A 21,326-nucleotide genomic window follows, 5' to 3' on the forward strand; every position below is an offset into this window, starting at 1 on the left:
GTATATGATTAGCCACATAGTTTTCTAGTGAGAGACTATGATCAAGCACACATACAATAACATTTATACATACACGTGCTATACATACATACAGAAATGGGTGAAAATACATATACATGTACATAGAGAGAGTATACATACAAATACAGTAAGTGCAATATACTGGGTAAGGCTATATTAATCAAATGATTCCCATGAAATCATGGTAACAATGAATGTAAAACTCGGATGGTTTATGAGGTAATTCTCAAATGTCTGAAAAATCTTCTTCAGAGTATTCCCTTATTATATAACCTGTATTCTACAGATCGTACATACAGCTTTAAAACAAAATTATACAGAACAATACATCCATATACCAAAATGCAAGATGAGGAATTTAAGAAAATTGGCATGTAAAATTAACAAGAAAAGGGTATTTTGTCTCTCCCCATATACAAATCCAAATTTACGTGGATTTCAACTTCATCCTAGGCTTTGTTTTTTTAAATGTGAAAGATTTATAAAAAAAAAAAAGTTTTGCCCTAAGTAAACCATAAATAAATGCGGAGAGAAAATAGGAAAATCACATGATTAAAAACAAAAAAAATTGGAAGGCACAACATATTTTAATAACAGTGATAACATCAGAAAAAGTAAATTCAACAACACATACTGGTGCAATTTTTGGCATTAATGTGACTAAAAGAATCGTTTGCATTAATAATCTCAGAATTGGTTTCAAAGTTAATTTAAGGTTTTTAATGAGTTATTTATACTATAACCAGAAGACTATAAAGAGATAGTCCCTGAAGCAGCAAGGAGTGTTACAAGACAAAATGAAATTAGAGTAAGCTTACTGGTATTTAGGCTTAACCATCTGTTTAACTAGTTTGAATGACCATAAATTTCCAATTTTATTTCTTTATAAAAAATTTTAATCAAGTACACTGATCTATATGCAGCAAAAATGGAGAACTAGAGGTCACACAAAATATTTGTTCTTGCTTTGTTGGCAAACATAGGATTTGTATGAATTCAGAATAATATAAGCCCAGGAATTTTTATTCAACCTATTAACCCAATACAAATCCAAATTTGACAAACCTTAGGATGACAATATGAAAGTCTTTTCCTCACTAATATACACCTACTTACATATTATTAAATAGATGGAGATGTAAAACACCATAAGCATGGCTTATAGAATAAGGCAGTTATTATTTCTAAGGCAATGTCACTTTGAACACCCTCAATCAGAATCCCATTAAAACTCCAGCCTCATCTCCACTAAAATCCTCCAAACATCATTTCTCCATGATACTGTCTTCCAGGGAGCCACCAAGACACTAAGGATGCCCAGGAAAATAAAAAAATCAAACAAAGACTGTTCGAGGCAAGAGAAAACAGAAACTGCCTGGATCAAAACAATTACTACACCAACAGTTCCTTGCAAAAGATCATGGCTTAAAACCAAAGTGAGGCTTACAGAAAACTGTATCTAGATATGCAAATCAAGTTGAGAAAAATGTCAGGCAGTGGGTTGCCAAAGCAGAAGGTATCTTAGGCTAAGCAGACTACCACCAAACTAGGAACTGCTACCCATCTTTTTAAAACGCTGTTCATGTTATCACGACACCTCCGAAAAGTGAAAATGGCTCTAGCCTCATCAAATTTCCAAGATTCTCCTCAACGCTATTTTTACTACTGAAACTGGCACCCTTCAAAACATAGAAAACCCTCCAAAATGCAAAGAGAAGGCATTAACCTATTGAGGAAGTTCCTACAGTAGTCTGATCCATGAAAAATGGTAAAGTACAGAGTCTTGATGGCAAACTAGTTGAGAGCTGTAATGTGGGGAGAAATCTCAGCTTAAAGACTTAAACGGGCTCTTCCTCAACACTTGGAACACTGAATTCCACCTGATCTCAAATATGTCACCACCACTATCATCCTCCTCTTCTGAAAGCAAGGTGGAAGATCAATTGCCTGAGCATAGGGGGTCTCATTATTTTTCATTGCCAGTATGATCCTTACTAGAGAACACCTGATTCAACTAATGAAGAATGATCCAGAATCACAATATGGCTACTGATCACAGCTGGCCCAGACAACAACACATCAGAAGGAAAAAAAAAAATGCAGCAATCAGTTCCAATGCCCCATTACAATTTTCATAGACCTTGTGAAAAGATATGACACCATATGTAGATTTGGACCCTGGAAACTGCTTAGAAAACATGTCTTCCTTGTGAAGTTCATTAAGATTTTGAAACTAATTCATGATGGCAGGGCTGGTCTTGCTAGGGTTGCCCTGTCTGATGTTTCCCACTGCCAGTCGAGTCAAGCAGGGAGGCAAAGTGGGCCTGATCACATATAATTAAATCTACATTCCATACACTTTACTCAAGGCATGTTGGAGGATGCAACCAGACCTAGATGCAGATTTTCAAGATTGCTTCAAAACATCATGATTCCTCTGCCAATTCAAGAGACTTCAAGCATCACCCAAAATCCTAGGGACAGGCATTCAAAAATTGTGATGTGCAAATGACTGTGTGTAAATCTCCCCCAGCCTCTTGCAACCAAGAAAGAATGTGAATAGTTGTAAAATACTTTGCTAAATCACATGTGGGAGGGACAGGTAGGTAGTCTTCTAGCCTGAGAATGAAGATAGCAGGATATCCAAAGGACTGCTGTACTGAGATCTGAAAGCCAGGAGGACAGAGGAAAACTTTTAAGGACACAGTAAAGCAAACAGCATTGCATCCCAACTGAAAATGGAGAGCCACTAGCAGAGGGGAGAGCAGGATGGAGAAATGATCTTAAGAAAGGAGTGGTTCTTTTTGAACAAAGGAATGAGAGAAATAGGCAGTAGAAAAAGATGCCAGGTCTTGTGATTGGCAAGCTTGATAAGTACCAAGAGATAGCCTTTTTGTGTCCACAATGTGGCTGGGGCTCTAGGCCTTGTATTGTCCTTTTCTTTCTTTCCTTTCTTTCTCTCTCTCTCTCACACATATGTAAAACCAGCTCACTAGCTGGTATCTTTTCTAAATTGAACCATTTCCCTGTGAAGTGCATAGGATCAAAGTTTCAAGGCAAATCAAGCCATGAGGAGGTTGAATTTGTTTACACCCCATTAAATTTCAATTTCCTGATTTTTAGGAAAGAGCAAGATTTCCATTGTATTAAAGAGTTCCAGTCAACATAAGATCTATGATTAGTGACCCGTAAATAAAATCATAAGATTTCCACTTCAGGAACTTGGCATCATCCTCCCATCATTTCCCTCTACCAGCTATAGAAAAATAAACAAGCAATCTGCTGGGCTGATGCTCAGTTTACTGCTAGTCTCTCAGAGAAAATTGTTCATCCATAATGTGCCTCAAAAATGATAACCATCTTTAAAGGTGTCAGACACAAGCTAATATTCATATATGCATGATATATTCCAACTTAAGGAAGAAATAGCTTATTTCCAAAATGTGAGCAGGAACTCTGCTTTCTTTCTTCTTTTAAAATCCCACAATAACAAAATGAAAGAGTCTGGGGTTTATAAATGAGCACAATAGTAAATTCAGTTTACCTAGATGTCAGGCAAACTGTAGTATAAAATTCTCAAGGATTTAATAGAGAACAACAAAATTTGCCAAAAAAACTGGATGTTTTAATTTCATCTTGAGAGTGAAGAGAGAACTGCCAAAAGACAATATAATGTACTTCGCAAACCACACTTTTTAATTTCCCCACACACTAATGGTAAATAAAGTACTCTTGCCAAGTATTAGAATGCAAAAATTAAAAAAAAGTTTGCAAATTAAAAATAGAGAAACCCTAAAGTACAGAGTGATGATATTTTCTCAGGTTCAAAGTATATAGGGAATGAGAACAAGCATGGTCAGGAAGGAGAGGAAGGAGGGAGAAACAGACAGGAGAGAGAGAGAGAGAGAGAGAGAGAGAGAGATTCACCTAGATAGGGATGACAGATCCACACAGAAACAGGAGAGACAGACCTATACTGTAATGAGGATAATGTAAGGTTACATTTGTTTCCATTGCCATCTGTGCAGCAAGTCCACCCTGGACTGGCATGGGAATTCTGATCTGAGTTAGGAGCAGCCAGCAATATTAGGAGGAGACAGAGATGGCACAGGAAGGAAAGAGGGTACTTGTTCTCTGCTGCCCTTTGAATTCCTCCTCCTCGTCTCTTTCCCTCTCTTCTACCTCTATTTTCTCTCTCACAGTCTGCTCTCCACTCTCCTCCTCTCCTTTACTCTTATGCCCTTGCTGATTTCCTCATTCCTCTTTTCCTGTTCCCTCTCCTAATTTGCGCCCCCTCTTTGCTCCCATTCAATTTGGGTCCATCACAATCCAGTTTCCTTTGCCCTGCTCTCAACATTTTACCCCCAATTGGCCTTAGCACCCAAAATGAAAAGCAAGCACAGTGATTTTTGTGAAGGGACCAACCAGGAAGCAGATGAAGGAAAAGACTGGAGACCCCTGAAAGAGGGAGAACGTGCAGCCAAGCCAGAGAAATGGCAAGAGCACCAGGATGATTGTTCACAAGCAGGCAAACTTACAGCTGCTGGATGATTACCACCTGAGGAGATTTCCAGCCACTATAAACTCAAATCCACAGCCACCCATGAGAGGGCTACTAGCATGGCAGAGACTGGCAATTAGTCCAGTATCTGTGTCACCTTGCAGAAGTGCTACTGCTCTTTTGGAGATCAGGAACCAGTGTTTCCAGACAGCAGTGGTTGATGCCAGATGAAAGTGAACATATAATTAGAGTGGCCACTGATGGCCTTCCAATCCACAGGCTAAGAAGATGCACAGAAGGGTTTGTGCTTTACCGGTTATGTGAAACATAAGGTGGTGAAGCCATGGATGGGCACCTCTTTCCAGAAATATGACAATTTTAAACAGTCCTTGAGGATTTCTCATTTGCAGGTAATCCTGACCTCCTCACTGCTCCAGAGTTTCTGCATTTTCCTCCCAGTTCAGTGTTAAGTCTGCACAGGGTCTGAGCTGTGGAATTTAGTGGCAGGAACTGCAGCAGGATTTTATCCTGAAAATCTAAAAAAGGACTTAAAAGTATCTATATTGGAACTTAACAGGGGAGAGGTAGCAGAAAACCTGTCTATCCAGTAGCAAACTGGATGACTGGCTTTTCTTTCTTTCACATGATGCCATATGATCTACTCAAATCCTTGCAGTGTCTGTAGCCTCTGCTAAACATCTAATCAATCAATCAGTGGCATTTATTGAACACTTACTATGAGCAGGGCACTGTACTAAGCACTAGGGAGAGTACAACACAACAGAATTAGTGGACACGTTCCCTGCCCGATGTTAATAATTGCTTAGTAGACAAAACAATATTATTTGAAATGAGAATCTATATTGCATATTACCATAATTATTAAAAAAAGATTACTTACAAAATTTAGTGGGAGACTTCCATTTAATATTTGCGCTGGAAAATGACCTGTTTATGGTTGGTGCTTTATCAAGTGGTCATATTTATCTTTTGAGGGCATTTTACAATTTGCTTTGATTTTAAAGTTCTTCTTAGACAAGAAACCAAGCTTTCAAGCTAAAACTAAGACTAATACAATGTCATTCATTCTTTCAGAATTAAGTGTTTCCTGTTGAATTCTTCCAAAAGATTACAGCATTTTTAGAGCTTGCTGACAATAGTGTTTCTTGCATGTGTAAAGCATATTTAAAATAGATCAATGGCACCACTCTGTGGCAAACTGTGGCTATAATAATGAACAAGGAACTTCCTTGACTATAGAATGGATTCTACTTCCTGCCCTCCTCTAAGCCTGAGCTTTTTGGCCTTGTTTCCAATCCAAAGACTTGGGAATTACTAACTAGAGATATTTATTAGAATTTAACCTGCTTTGTCTCTAAACAACTCATGGAGAAAGGCAGGAGATCCAAGGATTACCCTTCCTAGGTAGTCATATAGAAATGTTCATTCAATTATTTATTATGACCACAGGGGCTGTAAATATTTCTATATTTGTCTCTCCCATTAGAGTGTAAGATTCTTGAAGACATAGAATGCATAGAATGCATCACTTGTTTGTTTTATGATACTTGTTAAGCATGTACTATATGTCAAGTATAGGTACAAGTTAATTAGGTCAGACACAGTCCCTATCAATCAATCGTATTTATTGAGCGCTTACTGTGTGCAGAGCACTGTACTAAACACTTGGGAAGTACAAGTTGGCAACATATAGAGACGGTCCCTACCCAACAGTGGGCTCACAGTCTAGAAGGGGGAGACAGAGAACAAAACAAAACATATTAACAAAATAAAATAGAATAGATATGTACAAGTAAAATAAATAAATAGAGTAATAAATACGTACAAACATATATACATATATACAGGTGCTGTGGGGAAAGGAAGGAGGTAAGGTGAGGGGGAGGAGGGGGAGAGGAAGGAGGGGGCTCAGTCTGGGAGGGCCTCCTGCACGGGGCTCAAGTCGTAAGTGGGAGGGAGAACATATTGAATCCCCATTTTACAGTTGAGGAAACTGAGGCACAGAGAAGTTAAGTGACTTGCCCAAGGTCACACAGCTAGCATTTGGCAGAGCAGGGCTTAAAATCCAGGTCCTCTGACACTCAGACCCGTGCTCTTTCCACTAGGCCACAATGCTTCCCTTTATCTTATACTTTCCAAGTGCCTTATAGTCCTCTGCACCAAGTGAGTGCTCAGACAGTACATTCTACTACTGTTACTGCATGATCCAAGTCTAGACAGGGAATTACTGTCCTGTCTGCATCAAAAATTCAGGGATTTGACCCAACCCCCTCATCTTTTGTGAGATCCAAAAGGTCCTTTCCTGTTTTCCAGGGAGGAGATATCTGGGACTCACAGAGACACAGTGGTTCATTCAGGCACTCTTATTAGCCTAGTGGTTGACAGGATCAATCAATCAATCAATCGTATTTATTGAGTGCTTACTGTGTGCAGAGCACTGTACTAAGCTCTTGGGAAGTACAAGTTGGCAACATATAGAGACAGTCCCTACCCAACAGTGGGCTTACAGTCTAAAAGACTAAAAGGATCAGGTAAGAAGTGCAGGCCCCGTGTTTTGTGGACTCCTGAACATCCTCAATATTGCTTGTGAGAGGTTTGTCTTCTCTACAGCGACTTAGCAGAGTTGCCTAGTGGTTAGAGCAGGGCTCTGAGGCAGAAGGATCTGGGTTCTAATCCCAGCTCTTCCACTTGTCTGCTGTTAGCTTTGGGCAAATCACTTAACTTCTCTGTGCCTCTGTTACCTCATCTGTAAAATGGGGATTAAGACTGGGAGCCCCATGTGGGACAAGGACAGTGTCCCACCTGATTATCTTGGGTCCTACCTGTAGTTTATTTATATTTATGTTTGTCTACCTCTCTAGACTGTAAGCTCATTGTGGGCAGGGAATGTCTTTGTTTACTGTTATATTGTACTCTCCCAAGCATTTAGTACAGTGCTTTTCATGCAGTTAAGCATTCCATACAGATAACTGAATGAATGAATAAAAGTCTACCCCAGTACTTAGTAAAGTACCTGCCATACTTAATACCATTTCAAAACATTTGAAGCTCTTGGATTTTTTAAAATTACATTGCTGATACTCATTAATCTTTAATCAACACTAAATAATCCCAGTTTCTCTCATCCATCCCCATTAGACCTCTTACTTTAGCTTAGGTAAAAAAGACTAATCACCTTAAGCATGTTGTGGACAGGGAATGCATCTGTTATATTATTACATGGTACTCTCCAAAGCGCTTAGTCCAGTGCTCTACACAAAGTGCTCAATAAATATGGTTGATTAATTAAAGATTGTTATTACTCACCCACAGCCATTATTACCTGCAGTTATCAGACTCCTACTCTCACTCCCCATGGCTCTTCCTCTACTGATTGGTTTATTGCCTCTCATCTTTAGCAGCTGCACCATCCCCGGCAACAAAATGAACTCCTAGAAACATAGTGTACATGGGAAACCACTTCTTCACCTACTTTCCTAACACAGTTAGGCAACCCTACCATCTTACCCATCCCTGAAGCCCATAAACCTGGTATTATCTTTGACTTACACCTCTTTCAATTCCTATATTCAGTCTAAATCAAACATACTCCTTACCTTCAGCTTTAAAGCAGTCAATCACGTTGCCCCCACCTTCCTCATCTCAACAATCCTCTACTGCAGCCCAGCCTGCACAGTTGGCTTCTCTAATGCCAACCTACTGGCTGTACCTCGACCTCTTCTGTCTCACTGGCCACCTCTCACCCACGTCCCACCTCTGTCCTGGGACACCCTCCCTTTTCACATCTGACAGTCAATCACTCTTCCCCCCATTCAAAACCTTATTGAGGGCATCTCCAAGAGGCCTTCCCTTTTTCTTTTCTTCCACTCACTTCTGTGTCACCCTGAGTTGCTCCCTTTATTCATCCCCCTCCAAGCCCCACAGCACTGATATACCAATCTGTAATTTATTTATATTAATATCTGTCTCCCCCTATATTCTGTAATCTCATTGTGGACTGGGAATGTTTCTGATATATTTTTATATTGAACTCTCCCAAGCACTTAGTAAGGTACCCTGCACACAATATGCACTCAATAAATATGATTGATTGATAAATCATGTCAAATTTTCCTCCACCACACTGGTTCAGGCCCTGGTCTTATTCTGGCTGGAATATGGTAACAGCCTTCTCAGTGGTCTCCCTGCCTCCAGTTTCTCCCATCTCCAGTCCATATATCACTCTGTTTTCTGGAACATCTCACCACACTGGCTTTCAGGTCATGTTTCCCCACTCCTCAAAAACCTTAACAGCCTTTCTTTCTCACTACACCCCAGCTGACCATTTTTGTTCCTCTCAAGTTAACCTACTCACTGTGCCTTGCTCCAATCTCTCTCTTGAACAGAATCTCCTTCCCCTTCATATTTACCAGACTATTGCCCAAAGCAGGAACGCTTTCCCAATTAATTTCTATCTCCAGGTTACATCTATCCAACAAACTCCTTCACAGTCTTTACCAACTATTCACTTACATACTCATGACCACCTTTAGCTCTTCTCTAAAAACAGACCTATGCACCCTCATTTACATATATACTTTTCCTTCTTCCTTCTATCTGTAAATAATTTTAATACCTGTCTCGCACACTCTATTGTAATTTCCACCTCAGTCTTATGCCTTCTACTTCTATTGTACTATCTCAAGCATTTAGTGCAGTGCTCTGCACATAGGTTTTCAATAAATATTATCAAGAATGGTTTCTGGTACTCAAAATGAAACCTTACTTCAAAGTCATTTATCATTGAACCTGCAAATTCCTTTGTAATAACTTCACTTCAGGTATTTAGGTGTAAATTTTTCCTCAGTGTTTCTTACTGTCTTCATCTCTACTTCCCCCATTATACTGTGAGCAAGGGTCAATATCTCCCAGTTCTTGTGTATTGTATTCTACCAAGCACTTAGCGAAGTACTCTTTGCACAGTAAGCACTCAATGAATGCCACTGGTAATGTGTCCATTATATTGTTGTGTTGTACTCTGCCAAGGGCTTAGTACATTACTCTGCACACAGTAAGCACTCAATAAGCGTGATTGATTGATTTCCCAAATACAGGTTTTCCCTGTCTCTAGGAATTAAGTTCTTTGAGAGAATCTGCAGTTGGCAAACCTTCAATTGGTTAAAATCAAAAGCTTATGGAATAGAGAGACTTAGGTATGCTAAATGTGTGGAAAACAAACTAAAAACATTTAAGCCTGTTTCTGACTTGCCTCACTGTGACGTTTCTCCGGCATTGGTATTACCTTCAGTGTCTCTGATACTGTATCAGTCATTCATTAGTATTACAGCACAGTACAATCCCATACTCAGGTAGCATAAAAAGACAGTGTTATCCATTGCCAAGGTATCCACCTCCAGGGAAAACTACACATCATGGTAACCAAAGTGGTTTCCATAAAATTGAACATGGATACGCAAATCTGAGGTTTGGAAAAAGGCTTACTGAACTAATAAAAGAAATAATGGAAAGGCATGAATCAACCTAAAAAATATATCGATATTGTATGTTTTCTATCCTTCATGCTTGCACGTAAATTATTTCTATGTGAAATAGAGATCATTTAGATATAACAGCAATTCACACTACCATGATAAAATGAAATTGCATCTTATTAGTATTTCTCCTTAACTTACACTTACAAAATGGCTATAGCTGATGTCCAAAGCAACAAACTAGAAGAAAAGTAAGAGAAAAATCATATGACTTCTCTATACACATTTTAAAACTTACTATAGCTTTGAATTTGTTAAAAAGTATTTGCGTTTTAAATCCTGTATCGCCCTCTACTGGTGAAGAACATTTTTTCTCAATGGCTATCGAATGTACTGCAAAACACAACTGAATTTTCAAATGAAACTTTAAATCAATCAATCAGTGGTATTCATTGTGCACTTACTATGTGCAGAGCACTGCACCAAGCTCTTGGAATACTTCAATACAAGAAAATTATTAATTAGCAGACATATTCCCTGCCCATAATGAGCTTAAAGTCTAAAGAGTAGTATTATTGGAAAACCATATTATTTTAAAAATATATTTTTGCATTATGAATATGAAGATTTGCCCTCTTCTGATTCCTTTCAGCAATAGATTCTCCAGTTTCCACAGACTAGATAGCTGAACTCCTCACCTTCCCACCCAAACACTATTCTTCCTCTGACTTTCTCTTTACTTAGTACAGTGCTCTGCACACAGTAAGCGCTCAATAAATACAATTGAATGAATTACTGTAGATGACATCACTATCCTCTCTGACTCAAAAACCTGCTAACTTGGCATTTTCTCCACTCATGTCTCATTCGATCCATATACGCAATCCTCCACCAAACCTGTTGGTTCTACCTTCATGATATCACTAAAATCTGCCTTTTCCTTTTCATCCAAACTGCTACCATACTGATTCAAGTGTTTACCACATCCTGCCTTGACTACTAATGATAATAATTCTGGTATTTGTTAAGCACCTTCTAAGAGCCAGGCACTGTACTAAGCACGGGAGGTAGATACAAGGTAATCAGGTTGGGCACAGTCACTGTCCCACATGGGGCTCACAATCTTAATCCCCATTCTACAGATGAGTTAACTAGGCACAGAGAAGTGACGTGACTTGCTCAAAGTCACTCCGTAGACAAGTGGTGCAGCCAGCATTAGAACCCAGGTCCTTTTGACTCCCAAGCCCATGCTGTATCCACTAGGCCTCGCTGCTTCCCCAGGCCATGCTTCTTATTTCTCCTTGCCTCTTGACTGAGATCTCTCGCCTCCTCTCTGAATCTACCTCTTGCACCTGTGCTTCTGAGCCCATCCCTTCATACCTTTTAAAAACATACCCCCAACCCTCTTCTTCCCTCCTTGATTGCCATCTTCAGCAGATAACTTTCCAATGGCTGTTTTCAAATAAACTTAGGTATCCCCTATCCTAAAAGAAGCCCCCTTCCTTGACCCGATGTCTCCCTCCAGTTATTGCCCCATTTCCCTCCTACCTTTTCTCTCCAAACTTGTGAGAGACTAGTTTACACCCACTAATTCCACTTCCTCTACTCCAATTCTCTCCTACATCCCCTCCAATCTGGCTTTCACCCCCTTCACTCCACAGAATCAGCCCTCTCTAAGGAAATTAATGACCTTCTCGCCAACTCTAGTGACCTCTACTCTATCCTATCCCCTCTAAGGGTTGCACCTGGAGAGTTTCCAGTACTCTACCAGTCTCGGCTATGGGAGGAAGAGTCAAGCAGAGGCGTACCCATTCCATTCCAAGCTTGGATAGTGGCTAGCAAGTGTAAGGCAATCTGCTACAAGTTAGAACTCACCTGTGCTGGGCAGCAGCAGCATGGGAGAGACTCGAGGGCAGAGACTCAAATTGACTGCGTGGAAGGAGGCTATGGTAAACCACTTCCATATTTTTACCAAGAAAACTCTATGGATACACTGACAGAACAATTGCAAATGGAGGTGATGAGTTCTGGGAGAGATGTGTCCATGGTATCGCTATGGGTTGGAGATGACTCGATGGCATAAGACAAGACAAGACTCTATCCTAATCCTCCTTGACCTGTCAGCTGCCTTCAACAGAGTAGATCACCCCCATCTCCTTGAAACTCTATCAAACCTTGACTTCACTGACAGTGTCCTCTCTTGGTTCTCTTCCTATCTCTCTGGCTGCTCCTTCTCAGTTTCTTTTGCCGGCTCCTCCTCTGCCAGTAGTTGTCTCTCAAGACTCAGTTCTAGGTCCTCTTCTATTCTCTATCTACACCCACTCCCTTGGAAAACTGATTTGCTCCCATTGTTTCAACAACTATCTCTTAGCAGATGATTCCCAAATCTACATCTTCAGCCCTGACCACTCTCCTTCCCTGGAATCTCACATTTTCTTGTGCCCTCAGGACATCTCTTTCTGGATGTTCTGCAGGAACCTCAAATTACACATGTCCAAAATTGAACTCATCTTCCCACACAAACCCTGTCCTCCTCTTGTATTTCATATTACTGTAGATATTATCATTAACCTCTCTAACTCACAAGCCAATTGTCCTCCCCTCATCTCTCTCATTCCACCCACATATTCAATCTGTCACCAAATCTTGTCGGTTATATCTTCACAACATTGTTAAAATACTTCCATTCCTCTCCATCTAAACTGCTGTCATGCTGGTCCAAGAACTTATCATATCCTGCCTTGACTACTGCATCTGCCTCCTTGCTGACCCCCTGTCTCTCCCCACTCCCATCCATATTTCACTCTGCTGCAGGGATCATTTCTCATCAAAAACATTCAGCTCACCCATCCTATATCACCTCACTCATCTCCTATTTCAGCCTTGCCTGCACCCTCTGCTCTTCTAGCACCATCATTTCTATGTCCCAATCTTGTCTATTTATTTCTTAGACAACCCTTTCCCACATCCTCCCCCTCCACATACTCCAGACCACCACTCTCCCAACCTTCAAAGCATTATTAAGATCACATCTCCTCTGAAAAGCCTTCCCTGATTAAACCCTCTTTTCCCTGGCTTGCTCTCCCTTCTGCTTCATCTATGCACTTGGATCTGTGACCTTTAGGTATTTGATATTCACCCCACCCCCAAAGCATTCTGTACGTATCTTTAAATGATATTTCATAAATTACTTATTTATATTAATGTCTGTCTTTCCCCCTGAACTGTAAGCTTGTTATGGGCAGGGAGTATGTCTGCAATTCTTTTGAATTTTGCTCTCTCAGGCACATAGTACAATGCTGTATATATAGAAAGTGCTCAATAAATACCTTAAATAATTGATCAATTTAGTACTACAACCCAGCTCACACACTTCACTCCTCTAGTGCCAAACTACTCACTGCTTTGATCTCATCTGTCTCCCAGTCCACCCTTTGTCAATGTCCTGCCATTGTCCTGGAACTCCTTCCCCATTGATATCCAACAAATTATCGCTCTCCCCACCTTCAAAGCCCTCCTAAACTCACATCTCTAAGAATTTGTCCCCAAGTCTTCATTTCCCCAATTTATCCTCCTTTCCTCATTACTTATCCATTTCATATTTACCCCACCTGCAGTACTATACACATATCCTTAGACTCTGATGTCTCTCCTATCTATAATTTATTTTAATGCCTGTCTTCCCATCTAGATTGTAAACACCTTCTGGACAAGAATCACTTCTACCAAATCTAATAATAATTATTATTACGGTGTTTTTGTTAAGCGCTTACTATGTGCCAAGCCCTGTTCTAAGCGCTGGGGTAGATACAAGGTAATCAGGTTGTCCCACGCGGGGCTCACAGTCTTAATCCCCATTTTACATATGAGGTAACTGAGGCATAGAGAAGTTAAGTGGCTTGTCCAAAGTCACACAACTGACAAGTGGTGGAGCCAGGATTAGAACCCACGACCTCTGACTCCCAAGCTCGTGCTCTTTCCACTAAGCCACGTTGCATCTAGTTTTGTATGCTCCCAAGTGCTTAGTCCAATGTTCTACACACATTAAAGACTTAATAAATAGCATTGATTAATGATTGATTGGATTGCCCAGTGTCCAGACATCTTTAAAGTCTGGGAATATTGTGAGAGCCACCCCCTTGGCCACTCCCACATGTCTAAATTTTTCAGCCCACGGATCATTTCAAGCTGTCGCTGAAGGTCTCCACTGAAGCAGTTAGAGACATTGTCACTATCGTCTCCTGCCTGCTTTCTTCTGGGTCCTTAAGAATCAGGCCTTGGAGATACGAGTAGTGTGATGGGGATTGGAAGGTTAAAAGGCTACTGGACACTGCAGTGGTAACTCTGAACAGAGACTTCCTACAAAAGAACAGCAAGTTTCTCACGTCTCTTCTTGACCCAGGCCTCTTGGCTGGCTTCTTGGCCTCTGCTCACATGCTCGCCATGCCTGGATGGTTCTCAGACAGGCCAAAAATACAGTAGATTTTTAAATCTCACGAAGAAATGCACATCATGCAAGCTATAAACCACAAACTCATGCAAAGGGTTTGTATCAAATCCTTTGACACAAAATGGGAAGCAGATATTGTTATACCTCGATTGCTATTCCTCGATAGATGGCAGTGGTGCCTTGTCAGAAACATTTTTCAACTTGCCCTTTAGAAATTCAGCTTCTTTAGCAGTGTTTTTAGCTCTGGTATAATTTTATGTAATGGTGAAATCCTGATGTAAGCTTGCTTATTTTCCTTTTAACAATGGGTGAATGGTGAGTATTCAGAAAAACTCTGGCTGTACTTAAGTGTCAGAGTCTTTCTGGCACCTAACGAAGGAATACAATCCAGAATTTTGAATTCTGTACTCATTATTAATGGAAAGCTTCTAAGTATCAAACACTACGGCATGGACAAGTTCATCCAACAAGAAATCTCCTTTCCTCAGGATCAATCAATCAATCGTATTTATTGAGCGCTTACTGTGTGCAGAGCACTGTACTAAGCGCTTGGGAAGTACAAGTTGGCAACAAATAGAGACGGTCCCTATTCAACAGTGGGCTCACAGTCTAGAAGAAGGATGAGCTATTACCACCATATCTGTCAATGAAAATAATAAATATGATGGCATTTGTTAAGCACTCACTATGTGTCAAGCACTGTTCCAAATACTGGGGTAGAAACAAACTATTCAGGTTGGATACAGTCCCTGACCCACATAGAGCTCACAGTCTTAATCTCCATTTTACAGATGAGGAAACTGAAGCCCAGATAAGTGAAAGGATTTGCCCAAGGTCACACAGCAGACAATTAGTGGAGCTGGGATTAAAACCCAGGTCCTTCTAACATCCAGGCCCGTGTTCTATCCACAATGCCATAAGCTTTCTGAGTGGAAAACAAAGAAAATAAAAGATGATCAATGTAAAATTGAGGTGATAAAACTTGGCTTGAACATTTGACTCAGAGGAACTGGTTGCTCTCCTTTGGTACACAGTGAAGTCATAGCTGAATAAATATTGGGGTACCCGGGGTAATGTTACTGACTGAATCACAGTGGGTCAACCATTTGAGTTGTGATAAACCATCAGATCCCTTTTACCCTCTGGGAGGTTTACTTTCATCTTAAATATATCATTAGAATCCAGACTGGCCCAGGCAGATGACCTGTAATAGTTAAATTACAGGGCATCCACCAACCTGCTTAACAATGGGAGAAGAAAGGGAGTAGAGGATTAAGCCAACCTGTTCTTTAATGGAGTCATGAGTCTGGGAAGAATTCAGGGTTCAGTGTCTTATTTTCTCTGAGAGCGGATTCTTCAGAGATGCTCCAATCCAATCTGGTTCAAACTGAACCCCATAGAGTTCAGACCGAGCCAAACCCTTTTTTGACCCCCATTGCATAAGTTCCATTAAGCCCATTTAGTCCTATATTTCAGGCTTCTTCTCAGGAAACGTATCTGCACCTTTGGCTGCGACCTACCAAAGAAATAATGATTAGCAGCCTGTGCGCTGACTGCTTTGAGGATAAGAGAGGGAAATATGTGACTGCATCACCCAGGGATCTCCATGAGTTCTCACTTTTAAGAGACAGAACAAGCTCTAGTGGCCTGGTGAAACTATTACCACCATGGTCAGTAAATCAATCACATTTATTAAGCACTTACTGCTTGCAGAGACTGTATTAAGCATTTGGGAGGATACAATATTATGGAGTTGGTAGACATATTCCCTGACCACAGTGAGCTTACAGTCTAGAGGGAGAGACAGACATTAATATAAATAAATTCCAGCTATGTACACAAGTGCTGTGGGGCTAAGGGAGGGGTAAATAAAGGGTGTGATTCAAGTGCAAATCCCATAATAATAATTATGGTACTTGTTAAGCGCTTATTACATGCCAAGCACTGTTCTAAGCGAGGGGCAGATAAAAGTTAATCAGGTTAGACAGATTCCCTGTCCCACATGGGGCTCACGCTCTAAATCCCCATTTTACAGATGAGGTAACTGAGAAATAGGGAAATGATGGGACTTGCCCATGGTCACGTAGCAGACAACTGCTGAAACCAGGATTAGAAGCCAGGTCCTTCTGACTCCCAAACCTGTGCCTGGTGAGCCAGTCCAGGAACCGGCCTGACCCTCTAAGTAACTGGAACTGTTTCAGTCACAGTGGCTGCCATCGAGAAGGCACCTGTAAAAACAGCTAGGTGAGTGTCACCTCATTGTCCTTCTCCAAGAGTGGTGTGGTTAAAATCTAATCTTAGTGGACCAGACTTTGGGCAAGGTGACATCCACCTGGAGGAGCTCTACTCCTTAGGGGCTCCAAGAGAAGTAGTAATAACATTTATATAAACAGTTACTGTGTGCAGAGCACTGTACTAAGCACTGAGAAAGAATTCACAGGTGGCTGTTAGAAAGCAGCATGACTTAGTGGATAGATCAGGGGCCTGGGATTCAGAAGGACCTGGGTTCTAATCCCGGCTCCACCAGTCAGTCAGTCAGTCAGTCAATCGTATTTCTTGAGCGCTTACTGTGTGCAGAGCACTGTACTAAGCACTTGGGAAGTACAAGTTGGCAACATATAGAGACAGTCCCTACCCTTCTCTGCTGTGTGACCTTGAACAAGTCACTTACGTTTTCTGTGCCTAATATATCTCATCTGTAAAATGGAGATTAAGACTGTGCATTCCACGTGAGACAGGGACAACCTGATTAGTTTGTATCTTCCCCAGAGCTTACAATAGTGTTTGACACATAGTAAGCGCTTAACAATTACTATCATTAATATTATCATTATTATGATCCCTATCCCTGAGAGGGCTCCCAGTCTAAAAGCTGAGTGTGTCTATTCCAAAACTGACCCAAGGCCTGGACCATTTCTAGGCAGGCCCAGAGATCTGGTCATTCCTCTGGAACCCCAGATTCCTGGGGTTCTCTAGACTGGAGATGCACTGGCAGGAACTGAACCAACTTCTAAGACACAGTGTGTGACATTTTCTTTAGGGATTCTCCTTCCTGAGGAGTGGCAGCTAGGCTTTGCCCTTTTGCGCATGGCTTTGCCAGACCTATCACGTAGCATGAGAGTGGGTGGGAAAGGGGAAAAGGCTCATTATCTTATCCTCAGAGGATTATTACCGAAAATATGGATCCTGAAAGCCTGTCACCCAGAAAAAAAAAGGATGAATATAATCAAATCGATGCATGTGAAGCAGCATGGCCTAGTGGAAAGAGCACAAACCTGGCAGTTAGAGGGCCTGGGTTCTAATCCATGCTCCAATGCTTTCCTGTTGCATGATCTAGGATGTCACAACTTCTCTGTGCTTCAGTTTCCTCATCTGAAAAATGGGAATTCAATCCCTGTTCTGCCTCTTACAGTGTGAGCCCTATGTGGGATAGGGACTGTCCCTGACCTGATTTTTATTTTTTTTTTTGTTATTTGTGAAGTGCTTACTATGTGCCAGGCACTATACTAAATGCTGGGGTAAATACAAGCTAGTCAGATTGGACCGAGTCCCTGACCCACATGGGGCTCACAGTCTTCATCCCCATTTTACAGGGTAACTGAGGTAAATGAGGGACAAAGAAGTTAAGTGACTTGTCCAGGGTCACACAGCAGACAACTTCTCTGTATCTGCAATCTTTCAGACTGTAAGCCTCCTGAGGGCCAGGGACCATGTCTAATTCCAACCAGTGTGTTATTTCCCAGGGCTTAAGCATAGAGCTCTGCATAGAGTAAATGCTTAATAAATACTACTACTACTACTACTATCCCTGCACTTAGTGCAGTGTTTTGGCAAATAGCAAGTGAATAAATGCTACTACTTTTCTTCTTATTATTAAGTGAAAATTAAAATAACTAAATAAATCAAAACAAATAACATTTAAATAAATCATGGCTGGGGATGCCAGTGTGGAGTGCTTAAACTTAACGATTATAAATCAAGGAGAAAGAGGGCAGAAAGCAGGTCTCCTGTGTTGGCTCTGTGGGCACAAACTGGTTCAGAGTGAGGTGGGGCAGGGCAGTGGAAGTTTAGCTTGACCTAGATTCTACTTTGGTAGAATCTTCCCTCTATTCTAAGGGCACAGAGGGAGAGGATGGAGCGGAGACATACTCCGTCCTCTCAAATCTGCTCCTTACTAGGCCAGCCCAATCAATTTTCATGACCAAACTAGTCCTTTCATGGGTATAACAAAATCGATGTTACTTCTTTATAACTTCCTATGTTATTGAATGTAACAATATTGCACAAATTCCATATGACAATTCCCACTTCAAGGCTTGGATTTACTGGAGAAAGTAATCTAAGCTCCTGACACCTACACTCTTCACATGAAAAATGGAAACAGAATAACCCCTATATCAAGCTATATAAATCACTATGTATGGCAACTAAATCAAGATAACACCAGATCTTTTTTCTTCCTTAAATACAGCATTAAATCAGAGCTCAATGTAGGCCTATGTGAGGCAATTTATCATACCATCATTTCTTTTTCTCCAGGTGTGCCATATTGACATTTTGTTAACTTCTTTTGCTGGGTTTTAGAGGTCTAAACCAATCATTTTCACACCTCTAACATCTGATTAAGCACTTAACAATATCAACATTATCATTATTATTATGATGATTAAGTTCGATTGCAAAAATATCAATTGTGATATTAGCTGGTGGAATTCTTATTTAAGCAAAGAATGTGTATAATATTTCCCAGGTTCCACCAACCTCTCAGAACATATGAGAAAATGGTAAATGTGATTGTTAGTATTACTGTAATATTTCTGAGGCTTGTCCTATCTCCTTTATAGGAGGAGACAGGAATGTCAATTACATTTTTTTCAATGGTATTTTTTATGTAGGGCTCCTATACAGACTCCTGTCTAGGAGGGATATGAGCTCTCCCTGGGACTCCCAAAGTAGAGACAATTTGCTATAGCATTAAGCTGGGCTTGCCATCAAGAGCATCTAGCATTTTGAAGGAAAATATCAAGGCGAGCAGTGGGCTGGACAGAGTATAGACAATGCCAATACTTTTGTGGACTTTATTAGGTTTAGGGCAGCTAACCTGGATCTCCTCTCCACTCTCAGTGGGATTCAAAGATCCCCTTGAGAGACCAAGAAGCAGATAGGAGCCATAGAGAATAATAACCCCCATATTCAGTTGCCAAATACTGACAATTTTTCATCCACAGCATTTCCAGAATCTATTTCTCTTTCATCTGAAGAGCCACTATGTTGGTCCAAGTCCTTGTCATATCCTGACTTGATTACTGCATCCTCCTCCTCACTTCCAGACTTTCTCCTCTCCCATCCATACTTCACTCTGCTCCTCAAATCATTTCTCCTAAACATCGTTCTGTGTGTATCTCGCCATTCCTTAGCAAGCTCCAGTGGTTGGCCATTCCACTCCACATACACCAGAAACTCCTTAACATTGTCTTCAAAGCACCTAATCAGTTCTCTCCCCTCTATTTAATCATTGCCCTTCTCCCAGTACACCCTAAATAGCCCACTTTGTTTTACCAAGCAAACCTTCTCACTGTACCTCATCCTCACCTTTCCTGTCATCCTACCTCGTGTTTAAGAACTCCTACCCTTTTCAGTCCTGACAAATGTCTGCTCTCCTCATTTTCAGAAGCCTCTTGCAATCACATCTCCAGGAGGCATTCCCTGATTAACCTTATCTTCTCATCCTCTAATGCCACTTCAGAAGTTCTGCATAACCTTAAAACCTGGGTAGTCAAATTTCCCGTAGTACTTAGGTACCTTTCTTTTACTCTGCGACTTCCTCTGAACTGTAATTTATTTCACTGTTTGTCTCCCCCACTTGGTTTTCGAGGACTAATAACTTACCCCTATCTGCCTTCCCCTCTGCATCAGCTACAAACTTGAGTGTGTTCCTGCTCAACACTTTGATACTTACCCCAGTCCCATAGTACATAATGTAAATATTCTTATACTCTAATATTTCCCTGATCTCTAATGTATTTAAATGTCTGTTTCCCCCTGTATCCTGTAAATTCCCTGTGGACAGGGATTGTATTTACCAACTCTGTTGTAGTGTATTGTACTCTCCCAAGCACTTAGTACTGCGTTCGACACAGTAAGCACTCAATAAATACCACTGATTGAGGGATCATATATACCAAAGCACTTAGTACAGTGCATCACACACATCACAGTGCTCAATACATACTATCAACTGATGAAACCATTCATATGTAGAATATAAGAGACAATACAATGCTTTCTCCTCTTACCCTTCCAGCACTATAGGATGTGTAATTGTATCTCAGTGATGGAAGAGGGGAAAAATGCAGGGAGCAACACTAAAGCCATTATCCTAATGTGTGTATGTGTGCTTTACATACACGTTCTCGGATGTACCTTTCACGCAGTGCACATGAAAAGATGCTAAGGAATATTTTTGAGGCCTTTGTATAATTAGAGAAAACACTACCTTTAGATACAAGGATCCTGCTGACTGTTTAGCAATCAAGAGACAAATAGTGGATTTGAGTTCTGGAAGAGCAGATGTGGGGAAGGTGTATCCTATTATCAGGATATGTGGATGATTTGGGTGGATTTTTTTTTGGTAGTGATATTGGGTTTCACTATCCCTCCAAAAGTCCTTGTCTCATGTAGATTACACTTATAGGAGTTGGTTGTCAGAGATAGAGCAGGTGATTGTATCCTTGGAGAAGAAATGATGTGAGAATTTCCCAGAGTAGATACTTTTTATCCTCCCTCTGTTCATAAAACATTATAGAGTGTGCAGTGGGTTCTTATGGAAACCAATAATAATTGCAGTATTTGTTAAGTGCTT

The 21,326-nt window shown here is 40.7% G+C and overlaps 1 protein-coding gene and 1 non-coding gene across 2 annotated transcripts in view; one reads left to right on the forward strand and one right to left on the reverse strand.

The window, feature by feature from the left end:
- NYAP2 (neuronal tyrosine-phosphorylated phosphoinositide-3-kinase adaptor 2) overlaps positions 1-21,326 on the reverse strand; it is a 270,077-nt gene that overhangs the window by 20,193 nt on the left and 228,558 nt on the right. The window lies entirely within an intron of this gene.
- On the forward strand, positions 11,742-11,879 carry LOC119931095. The gene has a single exon (XR_005451958.1). It is a non-coding gene; the product is annotated as a small nucleolar RNA SNORA7 (small nucleolar RNA).

The sequence above is a fragment of the Tachyglossus aculeatus genome, chromosome 7 (assembly GCF_015852505.1).
Source record: "Tachyglossus aculeatus isolate mTacAcu1 chromosome 7, mTacAcu1.pri, whole genome shotgun sequence".
Taxonomy (NCBI): Eukaryota; Metazoa; Chordata; class Mammalia; order Monotremata; family Tachyglossidae; genus Tachyglossus; species Tachyglossus aculeatus.